Source organism: Sitophilus oryzae, unplaced genomic scaffold (genome assembly GCF_002938485.1).
Source record: "Sitophilus oryzae breed Bouriz unplaced genomic scaffold, Soryzae_2.0 scaffold_1170_pilon_pilon, whole genome shotgun sequence".
Taxonomy (NCBI): domain Eukaryota; kingdom Metazoa; phylum Arthropoda; class Insecta; order Coleoptera; family Curculionidae; genus Sitophilus; species Sitophilus oryzae.
The window spans coordinates 218069-236003 of record NW_022145805.1 but is presented as its reverse complement, the minus strand read 5'-3'; positions in this window follow the sequence as shown (position 1 = coordinate 236003).

The window sequence follows — 17935 nt, the reverse complement described above, 5'->3', positions numbered from 1 at the left end:
GCCTATTTTTTTCGGATGCTACATTTTAAGTGAAATAATAATATCAGGATTATTCCGTTAAATATATGTATTTTCGTGTTCTGTCCCGCTCTGGAACCTACTGACCTGAGCACCGGCAACCGTTGAGAAAGTACCAGGTTATGAGACCTCGGCTTGGGCGCTCTCGGTAACAACGAGATTAAAATAATAATTGGTGTCATTGCGAAGAAGAAACGCAAAATGCGGCGGCGGCGTTCTTACATTATGTAGGTCGTACGCCGGCGTATATGTAATGTGTACGTACGTGTGCTTTACAACTTTTTACAAATGTTATTGTTTTCGTAAATCTATTTGCAACATCCTTTGGCATTGGTGGAGGATGACGAATTTGTATTTCTAGAGAGCGCTTAATGAATACATTTTAGTGATTTTCTTGTTTTGTATTGATTATATTTCTTCTCATAGGTAATGAGCTTCAAGGTCGTTTCTTATTTTTTTATTATACTGTTGTTGGATATCGATTCTGGTTTTGTTTGAATTATTGTAGTAGATACCCTTAATACTTTTGGAAAGTTATTGTTCCTACAACCAACAACATGATTATTTTCTGTGTCTTTTAGTTTTTGTCATTTTTTTAGCATCAAACATTTATCCTTTTTTTATAGTATCATCTCAACATCTTTAATGTATGTTTCGTTATTTTTTATGGAAACAAGGTGTTGGTATGAATACTAGATAGAAAATTGGGTTGCACGTTGATGAACATGATCAAGTAGACTTGGCGAATTTTCTTAACACATCACCAGGAGATACTGTATGATTGATAAAAAACGGCGTCAGAGATGGTTAGGGAATGACAATTAATGATAATTTTGGCGAGGTCAATCTCTAGACGCCATTCTCTAAAAATTGACATAAAACTTAACACTAATTATAGAAAGATTAAAAAAAGATGACGCATGACGTCGAGAATGTCTCGTCGACAATTGAATTGCTGACGCTTCGACTAGGGTGTCCAAGTCAACTTCTAAAGTGAGGTCGTCAATGTCGATAATGTTTTAATTAATGTCGATAATGTAATTAATTTTACTATACAGGGTGGTCCGAACTGTATTCCGGAAACTTCGGCAGCATATTCTGCAGATAAAAATAAGTAAAAAAGTTCACTTAATGCTTAGTTTCGAAGATACATGGTGTAGAAGTTTCATTTTTATTTCGATTTTTCCAAATAATTTCCGAAGTAAAGTCAATATTTGAATGAAAATTGGTGTCTGAGAGTTTTTTGACATGACAAATTTGATTTTGATGTCAATATGTCTCCTACTAGTAGATGGCGCCACCTACATATTTTTTAACCAGTTTGTAGAGTAATAATAACTTTTTGTCCGTACCTGTATAAAACTACTGAGTAAAAAAATATACATTTACGACGTTTTTTACATAAAAAAGGTCTCTTGGTAAAAATCGCTACGAGTAATGGTTTTCGAGATATTTGGAATCGAAATTATTAATATCTGTCATCATTGACATTAATTAAACATGTTGACTAAATAGTTATTAAACTGAAATCATAAATTTGAAGTATTTTTGTGTCAAAAGTTCAACAGAAACTGTGTTATCATCATTTTTTACAGAAAAATTTATGATTAATTTAAAAAAATATAAAAATTTTCAAATTTATTATTTCAGTCAAGTAACTAATCTACTCAACGTGTTTATTTTTCGTCAGTTATAATATGTATTGTATATTTCCATTCTAAATATCTTAAGAATAGTTGCTCGTAGCGATTTTTACAAATTTTTACAGATATTTTTTACGTTAAAAGTCACAGAGATGTATATTTTTTCGCTCGGTAGTTTTATACAGGTACGAACAAAAAGTTATTATGCTTCAAAACAGATAAAACACATGTAGGTGGCGCCCTCTACTAGTAGGAGTCATATTGACATCAAAATCAAATTTCTCATGTCAAAAAACATCCAGACACCAATTTTCATCCAAATATTGACTTTACTTCAAAAATTATTTAGAAAAAATCGAAATAAAAATGAAACTTCTAAACCCTGTATCTCTGAAACTAAGCATTTTAGAACCTACATTTATACGAACTTTTTTATTTAATTTTATCTGCAGAATATGCTGCCGAAGTTTCCGGAATACAATTCGGACCACCCTGTATATTAACACTTAAAACCAAAGAATAATCACTCGAATAACGCAGCTAAGCACAATATATAATAAAATGATCTAATTCGCTGAGCAATATTGGCAGCGTTGTCATAAGATTTCCCCCTACAATTACTCAGTAGTAATCCCTTTGTTTCTATAAAGTCTTGTAGAATATTAAATAAATGTAAGGCAGTATGACTACTAATTTTAATGAAGGCTACACATCTTCATTTTTCCCCGAAAACAGTATCGTAATACAATAGCAAGTTGGTCATTGTGAGACAGATCTGGTGTAGAATCCATCACAGTTGAATAATATTTTGTGTCTTTGTGTGTTTTTGATAAGTACGATACTCGGTACGATATTATCATGTGTTCACGAATGAATGGATCGAACCCTGCCAATCTCCAGACCCCCCATAAAATTACCATTATATGGAGAACCAAATCCTTCCTCGGAACCTCTAAATTCTAAGCCTCTTATACTCAAAAATTTTACCACTACAATTACCCGTTTTAGGACATTGTGATAATATTCTGTTTCTTTTCTTAATTACTCCTGAAGCTGCTTGTCTAAAACAGACTTATTTTCTTTTCGTGTCAACCACACTAACATTGATTTCTTATGTTCATTAGAATTTTCGTGGGTTTCTAAACAAGTTTCTATGTGTTTCCAATCAGAAATTCCGGTCGTGTATTGAGAAGAGGTTTTAAAAAAAAGTTTGCAAGGCAAACAAAAAACAGCACCAACACTGGTTAAATATATTAGCAAAGATATTTCCAGTGATTAACAATTTTTAATTTTTTTAGTGAAATGTATATTTGAAAATGCTCTGTTTTGTTCCTTGTATTTCTTTGTAGAAGCTGAATATGTATTTTTTGATTTTTTATTTTGAAAGTCAGTCATTTCATGTGAGAGGATGTCATTAATAAAATCATTATTTAGCAATTCTGGCCACAAGCCCACGTCAACATATTTCTCAAACTCAAAATTAGTATTGTCTAAATTTCTTTCCGTCTCGGTGTTACCATCCTGTCGCTGAACACCAATATCGTTTGCCGTTTGATCATAGGATTGCTGGTAGTCAAGACTTTGCACATTTTCATCATTTGTCTTTTTCTTGGTGTTGCGATTTGCTACTCCCTTCAAATAGATTCTCTTCAGATAAGATCCTCTCTTGTCGCTTGTTGATGAATTTTCAGCGATTTCGTCGTTCGTTTTCATGTTTTGATTGGAAAAAAGTCCCAATTTTTGCACATTTTTTTCTTTCTTTTTTTCGATCTAGCTGTAATTTGCGTTTCTCAGCTCCACTTTTATACTTTCGACCAGACATTATTGTAAATTAAAACTTTGATTTTTTTCTGAAAATAAACAATGAACTTGATAGTTTTCCGATAATAAACAGTGAACGAGATAATCGTTGCATTTGAATACGTGAATACTTTGTAATGAGTGCAGTAATTAAAAATTATGGTAGTTTTTTTTAATTTTAGATTTTTTTAAATTCATATTATCGCCTATTGTTTTTAGCGGGGTCTGGGGGCCCCTTGTAACCTCGGGGCCCTGGGCTGCAGCCCAAACAGCCCTTAGGTAGATCCGGCCCTGCCTTCCTAACAAAAACAGGAGTTAGGCAGGGAGTGTCTTAGCGCTTCTCCTATTCAACATATTCATAGCAGCGCACTTTATTATAGTGGAGAGCAAACTGCAGGAAAGAGGAGGGCATTAGATACAGATATAACGGTGACTGTTAAACATAAAAAGACAATACATATACAAAAACACGTATAAAACATAAAATTCATCACATAACTTCAATAAAAATAAACGTTACAGCAATTACAAGAAATGCTAAACACATATACCTGGGCATACGAGGCTTTGGGGATTAAGCTGAACACCGGTAAAACTAAAATAATGTGCACTAACTCGGAAAATCATAACAATGCTATAAAAATTGGAGAAAAACTATTGGAGAAAAACTAATAGATATGTAGCGGAATTCAATTACCTCGGCATCGGCCATTTGATTTCGGAAAATATCGACTCTGAAATTCAGCATAAAATTAGTAGGGCCTCAAGAGCATTCTAGAAATTAAGAAAGGGTTTTCTACAATAACGACTTGAGCACAAAAACTAAACTTCAGTTTACCGAGCACTAATAATCCCCACCATATTATATGGAAGCGAAACTTGGGTGCTGTACCTTTGGCTTTGAACGCATTAAACAAAATGCCACACCTAAGACAACTGTTAAAAATCAAATAGTACCACCACGTGTTAAACGTATAGGTCCTTCCACTAGCTGCGAGAGCGCCCAAGTCATGATTACTAAATCCCGCTTAAGATGGTTTGGTATGTAGAATGCAATAAAATAGCCTACCGAAATCTCTTCTTTACGGTGAGCTTGTAAACGGTAAGAGGAAAACGGGTTGACAACTCAAAAGGTATAAGGAACATGGTCCATGAAAACTTAAAGGTGATAAGTATGCAGAATCGGTGGGAGGAAGTAGCACACAATAGAGAAGAATTCAACTGTAAACTCAGTTAACAACGACAACTAATAATAATAGCTACCATATATAGCGTTTAACGCCTTGGGAGTAGCAAGGTACAGCTTGCTATACTAGAGCCGTTCGGTATACAAGGAAGGTAATGTGGCTAGCACTACGCTTCAACCGCCTATTATTACCTCAGGATTGTGAATCCCAAGTACTCATTTAAGGCTGAGTCGACCTAGGTACCCAAACTATTTTTATTTTAATAAAAATAGTCGGCTGACGAAATGCCGGGTGTGGGAATCGAACCCACATCTTGAGATTGGCAGACGAGAGCCTGTACCTCTACGCCACCGGGCACCTACAACAGAAACTAAACAACGACAACTAAAAAGTAAAAAGGCAACAAAATAATGATATTTTTGAATGTCCGGAGTGAGTGCGGAAGAGAGATAATATCGCGTATCGGTCTTTTCAGTCACAGGAAAGCTCATGAAAGAAAACGCCTCGCGTAACCATCTTCTAATGCATGTCAAATAATCGTCAACGAGTAATGGCAGTAACAGTAATATCAGAAAATTCCTTTCACTATTGTCACTTTGGAGAGTAAAATATAAGTGCACCAAAACATTTTTGAGTGTCCAAATGATAGTCGAAGAGTTGTGTGCATCCCCAGTTTGCGAATAATCGCTAAGCCAAGCAATAAAGTCTTGTTTACTTCTCTTTTAAAAAGGGTTGCACATATACCTGAAAAATGTTGGTGCTTATTTTAACAAGAAAAAAAAAGAAACGCCAAAGATTATGTAGTACTACTGATACATTTCAACATTTTTAATAACTCAAAATTATGTGTTGTAATGTGTTGCAATTGAAAAGGGAAACAATAACCACCGTTAGTAAATTTTGCAGGATAGTCTAAGTTTAAATTTTTGCTTAAATTTTGAGAACTACTGGATATTTACTGAGGTTTTCTTTCTTGTAAATTTAATAAAAAATTATTTAGGTAGTAACATATGTCGCCATATTATCAAGCTTTTATGTTTTTAATTAAAATTAAAAAAAAATAAAAAAATTCGTAAAAAAAATATAGACGTGTTTCTGGTGTCGAAATATAGTACCCTTAAACATATTTGCACTTATTTAAAACTCACCCTGTATGGTCAAACAAAATGTTTTCTCTCTCTTAAATTTTTAAAACACATCTTCGACATACGATGTAAATCATCGGGTCTTGGTTAAAAAATATGTCTTGCAGTATTTTAAAAAATTCGCGTGTCAGATAATTCCAAATATGAGTTCCGTAAACAGCATAGAGCATAGAACCAAAAATATTTAGATATAAATGTAGTAGTCTAATTGAAATCACGCCGGGCGTTCAGCATCATTCCGGAAGTTGTCGTCGACATTACAAAGTGTACAACTACGTGATTTGTTTTATTTCTCTTATGGGAACGAACGAATGTATAAAAAGCCCGATTTACGAGACGTTGCCAAGTACTGTAAAAGATGAGTCAACGCCTTACATTGTCACTTCAAGAAATTCCGAGCAAACGAACGTGTAGTTTGTTTTGGTGTCTGCTTTAAAACAAAATTAATAGTATTTCGCACTGAAATTATATTATCTTTTTGTTGATCAATTTTGTACGAGATATAAGAATAAAAAAGTTTTTTATATAGGTATCTGCATTCTATGCATGTAAAAAACTGTTTGGCAGGAGATCCGCAACTTCAGGAGGCACAGGTTTGGGCATTAGGAAGGAAGGAACTAGACATTCAGTCATTCAGGAACTAGACATCCGTCGATCTTTAAGGCTATCGGATGGCTGTAATGTTCTACAAGCAGATGTTTACTCCATAAAGGAAGCGGCTAGTTGTATACGAGAGAAAATTGCTGATAGATCAGTAGGGGATATCGTGATATACACTGACAGCTTGAGCGCTTTAAGAAGCATCACCATGCAATCAGTGAGATCGAAAACTGTATTGGAAAATGGAATACCGAGAAGCACTGTCCTGGCTGCGTCAAGGCGGGGCTACTCTGTGCTGGGTGCCAGGCCACAACAATGTTATAGGCAATCAAGAAGCAGACAGACTCGCCAAAGAGGGGGCCAGGGGAGAGGCCGTGGCAGATGACCCACCACTTGTGACAATCAACATACTGAAGGAAACTATAGGAACTACCATCAAGGCCAAGCAGCAAGAGACGTGGAAACACCGTGAGGACTGCGTTACAGCTCGAAGACTATGGCTAGTGGTAGATAGCAAAAAGACGAAACAACTACTAGAGCACAAAAAGAACCTAGTACGCATAATTGTAGGTGTCATTGCTAGAAACTGCCCCACGGGGGTAAACCTCGTGAGATTGAAGATTTCCAACGACGACTACTGCAGAGAATGCGGAGAGGACGAAGAAACCATAGAGCACCTGCTGTGCCACTGTCCGGCACTGAAATACCGATGCTTTAGAACTTTAGAGCAAGGTTTTTTGGAGGGACTAGACGAAGCAGCAGACATCGGGAACTTGGCAAAGAGCTGGAAGTGCTTTAACGAATGAGACGAAGGTCTGGTACAACAATACAGGGGTATCGCAATGGGCCCAAGGCCTCCGAGTGGGGGATCAAACATGATTCCAAACCCCAGCAGCCTAACTTAACCTAACCTATATAGGTATCGACTTATCGCAATCAGTAGAGTTCAGAAACATTTTGATAAGAGCTATGATTAACTTGTAATAAAATTAATTGCAAAAAATCTTGGTGAAACTTTGTCTGTCCTTTGCATGTCGAAACCCAAAACAGTGCATGCTCGAGTGCATGTGAGTCTAGACCAGTCGAATCTCTTATGTTTTTCCACCACGAGTCCGTGCGTCTCTCAAATTTTCTTCTGCGTTTTATCTTTCCTTCGATGATTAATTTTAAGAGATTTGCTCTACTATTCAGCATGACATGGGCCAGGTATGCAGTCTTTCGTTTTTTGATTTATTTGTAAATACTTCCCTTTCCTTGTTAAGCTTCCCAAGAATCTCATCATTGCGTACATGATCTATTCAAGGTATTTTTAATAGTCTTCTACATTTCGTAAGCTTTCAATCATCTCAAGGTGTTCGCTTTAAGTTTCCAGATTTCACAGCTGTATAAGAGTATTGAGTAAACCTAATGAAGAAAACGTAGACGTAAGTCGACGTTTAGTGACCGGTTACATAACAATTTACATGAGAAGATGATCGATATGATATTGTATCTCTATATTTTAAGATATTTCCGTTCTATTTGTTCAAGAAATTTCCATTCAGTAGGTAATGGAGTATTCCATGTTAACAGAAACCAGGATAAAGCCAAATAAGAAACGAATTATGACTATGTGTCCTGTTTTTTCGTCTTCTGTCTGTTCTTCGTTGGTGTTCTTCTGTCTGTTCTTGTAAGTTTTACTAAAGTAAAATTTCATTAACCTATTACAATATTGTAAGTATACAATTAAAGAATACCCAATTGGGTTAAATCAATTTTAATTTTGATTCTTATTTTCCGTTATCATGTTTTCTGCTAAACATGCATTTATAGTTGCTAAATGTATTTTTTTGCAAAGTTAAATATAGAGATGTTCATTGTCGATCATTATCTTCTTCTGATCATCTTTTAGGAATCAATCTGACATTATTATATGACAAATTATTTTTTACAGACATAATTTCTCAAATTTCATAGTAATTTGTAATTTTAATAAAATAGGTTCCTAAGTCATAGAGTGGTTGAAGTTTATTTTTTTTGGTGACTTTAGAAACTCATTTTTAAATTACATTATAAACAAGGCCAGAAAAAATAGTACTGTATGCTGTTTCATTAAAATTAAAAAGTATATACTAATTGTAATATTCAGTTGTCATGTAAAAGATGACAGATATGTCATGTAAAAGATGACAAGATATCAGTTGTTTAAATTTAGCTGCGTTATTTTTTATTTACTTATGATTCATCGTATTATACCCATAATATAATTAAACTAAATTTAATCTTTACAATAATCTTTACAATCTTTACAAATAAAAATGATGACAATATTATACGTTATTTCGATATTCGATTTTTCGTTCGATTCATGCATGAATTATGAATAAAACTGATTCTTTATGAAGTTCTTGCAAATTAAAGAAATTTATTGTTTTTATTGGTCTTTGTTGTCTGCCACGTTTCTATCTATTAATATGATATGCAAATATTATTCGAGTCTGATTCTCTCATTAATATTTTGTTACACTTTAGAGGTGTAGACCTAGTATTTGGTTAGATCTTTTATTATTTGTATATTTTTTGTGCTTTTGTTTGTTTTTTAAATGTTTTGTCGATGAAGCTAATTTGGCTCTTGTACAATAAAGCGTTATTTTTTTCTCAGCTTAAAGCCGGTTTTAAAGACTAAATCGGGATAATTCTTATCAACGACATAATCGCGGTTCAACACAGTGCGAACGATAGAACAGATAGAATGAATTGTGGACTTCTGCATGGTAGAGATGATTCTTTCCGGGTTGTGAAGTTGGAGTTTCTTAAGGCTTTGATCAAGGTTTACGTCTACTAGGCCGTTAGAGGTAAGTATTGTTGGTAATATAAAAGTCTTGCTCAAATCGTATATGGCTTTTAGTTCTTGTGCCAGTGCTTCATATTTTGTGATATTCTCTTTTCTTGCATTTTTAATATTTTCGTCTAATGGTTTTGTGTTGTCCAGCAGGTAAGCATGTTTTTGTTTTTTTTATAGAAGGCCTATTATGCTATATCACGTCTATTATGCTGCACAGTACGATCTGTGATAATGTCAGTATCCCAGTACATTTTTACGTTTTCGTTTACTACTATTTTTGCAGGTAAGTCCTTTTTGGCTATTATTTTTAGAAAAATTTTTGTTGCTATTTGCTGGTCTTGTATAGCTATAATAAATCCTTCGGTCTCAGCTTTGAGCTCTCCATCTCTGAGAAAATGTAATGACAGATTTCGGTCAACGTCGGGATTATATAAGTTGGATGGATATCTTCCGTGCAAGGCTTTCCCTTTCCACTTTTCGGTTAGTTCCTCAGCACCCCTAGTACCTGCAGGTAATCTTTGATCTGCTAAGTTTAGAGGTGTGAAATTCCTGTCGGCGGTCTTAATAGCTGAAAGGAGAGGGTCATTTGATTGGCCAAAGCTTCATGCATAGCAATGAGACTAATAATTCCTTTTCTACCTTTGTCCCTTGGCATGTAGAGTCTAATGGTTGAAGCATAGGGGTGGTGCATTCGGTGCCTTGTCATTGATGTTCTGACTTTCCTATCGAGTGATTCCAAGTCGGTTTGTGACCATTTTAAAAAAGCATGGACACCATCTTATTAAGGATGTGATTATCTACAACTTTTTATCGAAAACTTTTGTCACAAAAATAGATTATAATGGAATTAGGGACAATTTTAAAATAGCCAAAATTTGTTTTTTCAATACCTAGTAAGCCATGAACTTTTTCAAAATCTGAAAGGCGCATATGCGCATATTTATGACCCCACAAAACTGCAATTCTTTCCCCATTTAACCGACTCTCTATGTCCAGTAGTTTCCGATATACCCATAGAGAACATCGTAGGAAACTCCCCTGTAGTTTTGCTGGCTATTATGACAATTTATTTAAATAGAAGGAAATACTAACTTGTGTTACGATGTGTGGTTCACTTATAAATTATTAAGACACAATTAAAATAAATGTAATAAATATATTGGGTAAAATTTTATAAGGATATATATTTTGTATGGATTATATCAATGAATGTATAAAATGGAACTACTCGACATTTTGTGTTTCTCCAAAATCCAAAAGTTTTGGGAAAAATGATCTTTAGAGGTGGGCAGGTAAAGAGGCTAAATTCTTTCGCCCGACATGTGTTTGACAGATGGAAACGTATACCTAATATACAAATATCCTCCACTTTTCTGACTGATAAGCATGTAACTTAAGATTATAGTCCATATAATTAATGAAAAAATAACAAATATGATAGATACATTTTTAGAGGCAGTTTAAAATCAGATCAGATTTCGCTCATAGTTACCATAGTAAGACTATTATTAATATATATTAGGTTAATTATTATTAATATGTATTAGGTATAACCTTGAATATAATCTGAATATTATATTCAAGGTTATTTCCTGTGATATATATTTTTAATATATATTTAGTTATTGTTAAGCTGTAATAATATTCGCATGAAGGCTATTCACCTTTAAGATTAAAAATTTAATGGGTGTGGCACGTCAGTATTCGATCGATGTATAAACAATATTTTTTTATATTCTCCTTCGATTGATGAAGTAGTTCCCAAATGAAGTCAAAATGTCTGTTGAGCATATAAGTTTTATTTGCATTTAATTTCTTAAAATACTATTTATTTAAAGATTTTCTATGTAGATACCCTCTGGTAAAAATGTATTAAAAAATGACTTGCACGAATCTTACAACAAGACCAATACTAAGACTGGACCATGCAAGACCACTTATTACACCGCAAGATTAAGACCAAGAGGGTCTTGGTCTTGTATTTTTGTATTGATACTATTATTATTTCTGTAATCTTTAATCTACTTTTAGATTATTTCTTCTAATTTTTGCATAGTAAGTATGAGTATATAAGAAATTGTCACACCAATTTTTCTTTAATACGTATATTGTGTACCTTTCAAGATTTTCATCAGTAATTGAACTAAAAGATAATTAGATATATAAAAGCCATATTTTATTTTCACATCGATCATATACGTTTATTTTTACGAATATTTTAGAGTCCATTTTTTAAATTAATGTTATATTAAATTATTTTTATTTCTTCTGTCATTTTCTCTTTTGACTGGCAGAACCTACATATGCCGTTATAAACAAACAGCAAGTACAATATGATCGAAAAAAAAGGCGTCAGCGATGGCTATGAAATGAAGATCGCTGTCATTTTATATGTAAAATTATATGGGAAATGGCATTGATGTTAGTTTCAAAGGCAACTTGACGAGGTTTTTTTAATCATATGGTATAATAAACTATATAGGTATTTGTAGAATATAGAGTGAGAGGAAAAGAAAAAAAAACAATTAGGCAAAGAAAATAAAGTCCTCCTACTCTGGGTGTCTGCTCACAGTGCTCACCAAGGGATAGAAGGCAATGAAAAAGCAAATTATCTAGGAAAGGAGCGAACGCTCCACTAACTGGACCAGAACCGTTCTGTTTTCCAAACGGGAATCAACTGAAAGCGGAACTGAAGAATCTGGAAGACTCCATCCGTAACTTGGAATGGGTGTCCTCCAACGCAAGGGTCTAAGACACTCGAAAAAGGTCATCAGTACTTACGACTGAGAAAAATCAAAGGTTTTCCTTGATTTAAGTAAAAACTATCTTCGGATTGTCGCGGGCTTTCTAACAGGAGACTGTCTCCTCAACGAACACCTCAGTAGGCTGTAGCTGAGAAACAACGGCGAATGCAGATTCTGTGGGGAAAATAGGCAAACACCAGAACACCTTATGCACAAGTGCGCCGAGACGACGACCACTCGTGCCATGAACTTTGGTACGGCTGATGTTGAGGATGGAGAGCTGGCTTCTGTGGAGCCGTCTCAGATACTGGCTTTTGTTAAGGCCCTGAGACTGTATGATGAGTTATAACTCATGAAAGGGGAACACACAATAGATCTGTAGGATTGCGGTGATTTAACTCCCCTCCTAAACATTCTACATATAGGTATTTAAGTAATGTCTATACCTTCGTGGTATTTCCGCTACTAGAAGAAAATCTAGAAAATAAAATTGATATTTTTTGTAAACACCACTACGTTGATCCAACCCTTATCCAACGGAGACCAACTTGTTAGTAATATTTTACTAATAAAACAAATTTGACTAACGGACAAAAAATTCTTACCGTTTCAGGAGGTATATAACAAAATAATACAAATAACAAAGAAAAATCTATTTAAAATGTCTCAATACTCTACTGTTTCAGAACTAAACTTATTTGCATATGAAGTCAAACTTCAAACTCATTACTACATGATAACAATAATTATTACTCAATGAGGTAAAACCAAAAAGCTTCAAATTTTCTGTATAAATGCAGGGGCGGATCGTGAACTTGTGGGGCCCTGGGCTGAAACTACTTAGGTGCCTACATAAGTACTCAACTAATAGCCATGCCAAAAAACATTGTAGTGATCCGCCATATTGGCAGCGTTGTCATAAGATTTCCCCCTACAATTACTAAGTAGTAATCCCTTTGTTTCTATAAAGTCTTGTAGAATATTAAATAAATGTAAGGCAGTATATGACTACTAATTTTAATGAAGGCTACACATCTTCATTTTTTCGCCGAAAACAGTATCGTAATACAATAGCAAGTTGGTCATTGTGAGACAGATCTGGTGTAGAATCCATCACAGTTGAATAATATTTTGTGTCTTTGTGTGTTTTTTATAAGTACGATACTCGGTACGATATTATCGGTTTTGGTCGCAGCTCCCGTTGTTCAATGTGTTCACGAATGAATGGATCGAACTCTGCCAATAGCTCCAGACCCCCCATAAAATTACCATTATGTGGATAACCAAATACTCCCTCGGAACCTCTAAATTCTAAGCCTCTTATACTCAAAAATATTACCACTACAATTACCCGTTTTAGGACATTGTGATAATATTCTATTTCTTTTCTTAATTACTCCTGAAGCTGCTTGTCTAAAACAGACTTATTTTCTTTTCGTGTCAACCACACTAACATTGATTTCTTATGTTCATTAGAATTTTCGTGGGTTTCTAAACAAGTTTCTATGTGTTTCCAATAAGAAATTCCGGTCGTGTATTGAGAAGAGGTTTTAAAAAAAAACAGCACCAACACTGGTTGAATATATTAGCCAAGATATTTCCAGTGATTGACCATTTTTAATTTTTTTAGTGAAATGTATATTTGAAAATGCTCTGTTTTGTTCCTTGTATTTCTTTGTAGAAGCTGAATATGTATTTTTGATTTTTTATTTTGAAAGTCAGTCATTTCATGTGAGAGGATGTCATTAATAAAATCATTATTTAGCAATTCTGGCCACAAGCCCACGTCAACATATTTCTCAAACTCAAAATTAGTATTGTCTAAATTTCTTTCCGTCTCGGTGTTACCATCCTGTCGCTGAACACCAATATCGTTTGCCGTTTGATCATAGGATTGCTGGTAGTCAAGACTTTGCACATTTTCATCATTTGTCTTTTTCTTGGTGTTGCGATTTGCTACTCCCTTCAAATAGATTCTCTTCAGATAAGATCCTCTCTTGTCGCTTGTTGATGAATTTTCAGCGATTTCGTCGTTCGTTTTCATGTTTTGATTGGAAAAAAGTCCCAATTTTTGCACATTTTTTTCTTTCTTTTTTTCGATCTAGCTGTAATTTGCGTTTCTCAGCTCCACTTTTATACTTTCGACCAGACATTATTGTAAATTAAAACTTTGATTTTTTTCTGAAAATAAACAATGAACTTGATAGTTTTCCGATAATAAACAGTGAACGAGATAATCGTTGCATTTGAATACGTAAATACTTTGTAATGAGTGCAGTAAATAAAAATTATGGTAGTCTTTTAATTTTAGATTTTTTAAATTCATATTATCGCCTATTGTTTTAGCGGGGTCTGGCGGGTTGCAGCCCAAACAGCCCTTAGGTAGATCCGGCCCTGTATAAATGAGATAATTTTTAGTTTGGAATTAATTTTTATTTACATTATATTATGTTTTTTTTATTTTGTGTTTTATAAAATTATATGAGCAATATATTACTTTGTTAGTGCTGTTTACAAAAAATAACTGTTTTATTTTGTAGATTTTCTTCAAATGACGAAAAGTCCAGAAATCTATTTAAGCAAATATATGTTTGTTATACCATATTCATAATTTCCATTTTACAAAGTCTTAATTAAAATACATAGCAGTTGAATAAAAGCTAACAGATAATGACAATCAATGAACATTGGAATACTTTTTCAGACCAAAGTGCCGTAGCCCCTAAGTTTACTGATATAAACTTTACCGTAACACTGGTTAAATTGCTCGATATCGATTTGATTTTGAAAACAGGATGAGTAAGCACAAAAAGTTGTTACGATTTTCACTTCAAAGAAAAGCTTCCTAAAAGCCCAGCCTAAAATACGATTGTCAGTAAAAAAGTAGTATGCCATACAGAACTTTAATAAATTTTTTGAAATTAAATATGTTTTATCGAAACATTAAGAGAGGACAAAAAAAATAAAAATGTAAACTTAACTATAGGAACTAAAGAGTTAATGTTAATGCGAGTGTTAATGTTTATTATAAACATTTTCATTTTTGGTTCGGAGCTGCAATGTTTATATTAAATGAGATTTGTGCAATTTAAGAAAAGTTTGAAAAATTAAGTAGTAATTGCTTAATTCCTTATCTGACTTGACTAAAAATAAAATAAGCGTTAAATCATATTTCACCAAAAATAAATAGTCTCAATATCGCTAAAAATAAAATAAGCATTGCTCCATTAGCTCAATATCATGCATCACAGTCATAAAAAGTTGCCCTTTCAATCCACAAACGTCGTAACGATTTTCTCTAGGCATCGCTATAAGGGTACACTGTATTGATTAGAATACGTTTCGTTATTGTACAGGGTGTCCCGTTTTGGTTGAAATCATACGGTATCTCGGTTATTAGTAGAAATAGGGAATAGGGGAGAAAGAAATTACGGTTTGCACAGACCTGTCCTACTTTTTCGTCAAACTGAAAATGCTGTAAACAAAATTTTTATAATTTTGAAACCATCTTCGTTTCTAAGTTACAGGGTATTTTTCAAAATTTTACAAATTTTTACACCTCCTGTATCACCGTTATTGTAAAATGTTTCGAAAAGGTGAAAAATGTTTCTAGTTTCTAGTAGAACTCTTTCCATGTTCCATATAGAACAAGGTGTCGTAGGCTGGTTTTCTATGGAAAAATATTTTCGGAGATACCAACTCACATGTTTTCTCAAAAAACACCCTGCAATATACCGGGTGCGTCTCAAAAGTGGCTCACCCCCTATAACTTTTATTTTTCAGATAAAAAAAATCGAGATTTGGTACGTTAGCATTTGACATAAATTTGGATTGATTGACGCATTCAATTGTTTTCGGTCACTTCCTGTTTCACCGGAAATGACTACATCTTTTGATTTTTAAATGGCACCCTCGGTATTTTTTTACTTTATTTGATAGAAAATAACACTCTGAATAGAATGACATATCATATGTCAACTTTTGACATTTTCGCACGTGGTTTATTTGAAATTATAATTTGCGGTTCGTAACGAAAATTTGACTCGAAATACCAAAAATGTTTTTTCCAAATATGCTAAAGAGCCACCCTCGTTCTATTTGAAAAAATTGAGATATGATTAAAAATACGATTTGAGCATTTTCTAACTGGCCAGGATAAGACACTAAAAACATTAGACGATAAAATCTATTTTTCCAAGGCTCCTTTATTAAGAATTAGTGTTTTTAACATAGCCGTGGCACTCTAGAATGAATTTTAAAATACGATTTTTTATTAAGCGAGAATGTCAAAAGTTGACATATGATATGTCATTCTATTCAGAATGTCATTTTCTATCGAATAAAGTAAAAAAATACCGAGGGTGCCATTTAAAAATCAAAAGTTGTAGTCATTTCCGGTGAAACAGGAAGTGACCAAAAACAATTGAATACGCCAATTAATCCTAATTTATGTCATAGACTAACATACCAAATCTCGTTTTTATATTTGAAAAAATAAAAAAGTTATAGGGGTGAGCCACTTTTGAGACGCACCCGGTATTTACATACTATATGATCTAGCTTTACTAGGATATATACCATTCTGTATTTATTTTCAAGATTTAGTCAAAACTTTTCATTCTTCTCTTCTTATCACGCCCTCTCCTGCCGAAGGTTGGCGATCCAAATGGCAATTTAATAACTCTGGAATATAGTCTATAAATATAGTCTCCGAGTACAGGTTAAACAGGAGCGGAGACAAGACGCAACCCTGCCGAACACCCCGTCTGATTTGTATATCTTTCGATGTTGACTGCTTCATCTCAACTACCGCCGTTTGATGCCAATAAAGTTCGATATGAAACGTAGGTCTTGTTCGTCAACTCCGGTTGTTCTTAGAATTTTGATGATAAACACAGTCGAACGCCTTACGATAGTCTATGAAGCATGCAAATACATTCGCATTCATGTCTCTACACCTCTGTACTTCACGCGTTCCGAGTCCGTTTCTGAAGCCAAATTGGGTGTTGTCCATCTGATTTTCGCACTTCTTGTAGATTCGAGTGTGGATGATTCTAAGAAAGGTTTTGAGGACATGGGACATAAGACTTATCATCCGATAGTCATGACACCTATTTAATATAATATTCATACAAATATTAAAATTTTTATTTTTTTTGGGGCTAAAATAGTTTACTTATAAACTTTCACCACTGAATCTCTGAATATATTTTTCAAATATTTCCACTTATACCTGAAATCTATATCAGATATTAAATAAAATGTTCAAAATGCCGTTTTGTTTTAAAGATTGTTGGCAAATTTCCCTGATTCTTTTCAAAGCGTTGAGGATTATAACGGGGTATGCATTGGTCCCAATCCATTTGATTTGGGAAATAGTTGTTAAAAAAATCTTCAAAAAACTTTCAAAGTTGTGAACGGGAATTTTACCGAACCCACTTTGCTGAAAGTATATTAATTTAACAAAGTGAATTAACTTAACGAGGAATATTCTCTAAATGTTCTGGCGGCGATAGCTTCCAATATTTACAGATTGCGATAGGTTACTAAGTTTCTCTGATATATAAAAAAGTTTATAGTGGTTCCCAAAATAAAACAAGAGACAGACAACAGTACACTTTTAATAATTCTCTTTTGTTTCTTTTATTATTAATTACGGCCTACTAATAAGAATTACCTTTTAATGAAAACTTTTAAATGTTGGAGTAAATAGTGACAACAAATATAGAGTGTTATACCTATAGTTTTGAAAAGCTCATGAAAGTCCCGTAGCAAATAACCAAAAGAGCTATGAAAATTTTGTTTACAGCATCTTCCCTTTGCCCTCTCTTTTCTTCACTAGTAATGGAGATGATTTCAACCGTATGATATCAGTTATGTAGGTATATAATTCGTTTATATAGATAGGTATACATTTATCTTCAGAAAATTAACATAATCTGTTGAGAATACCAAGTCCCGAACACATGCTAAA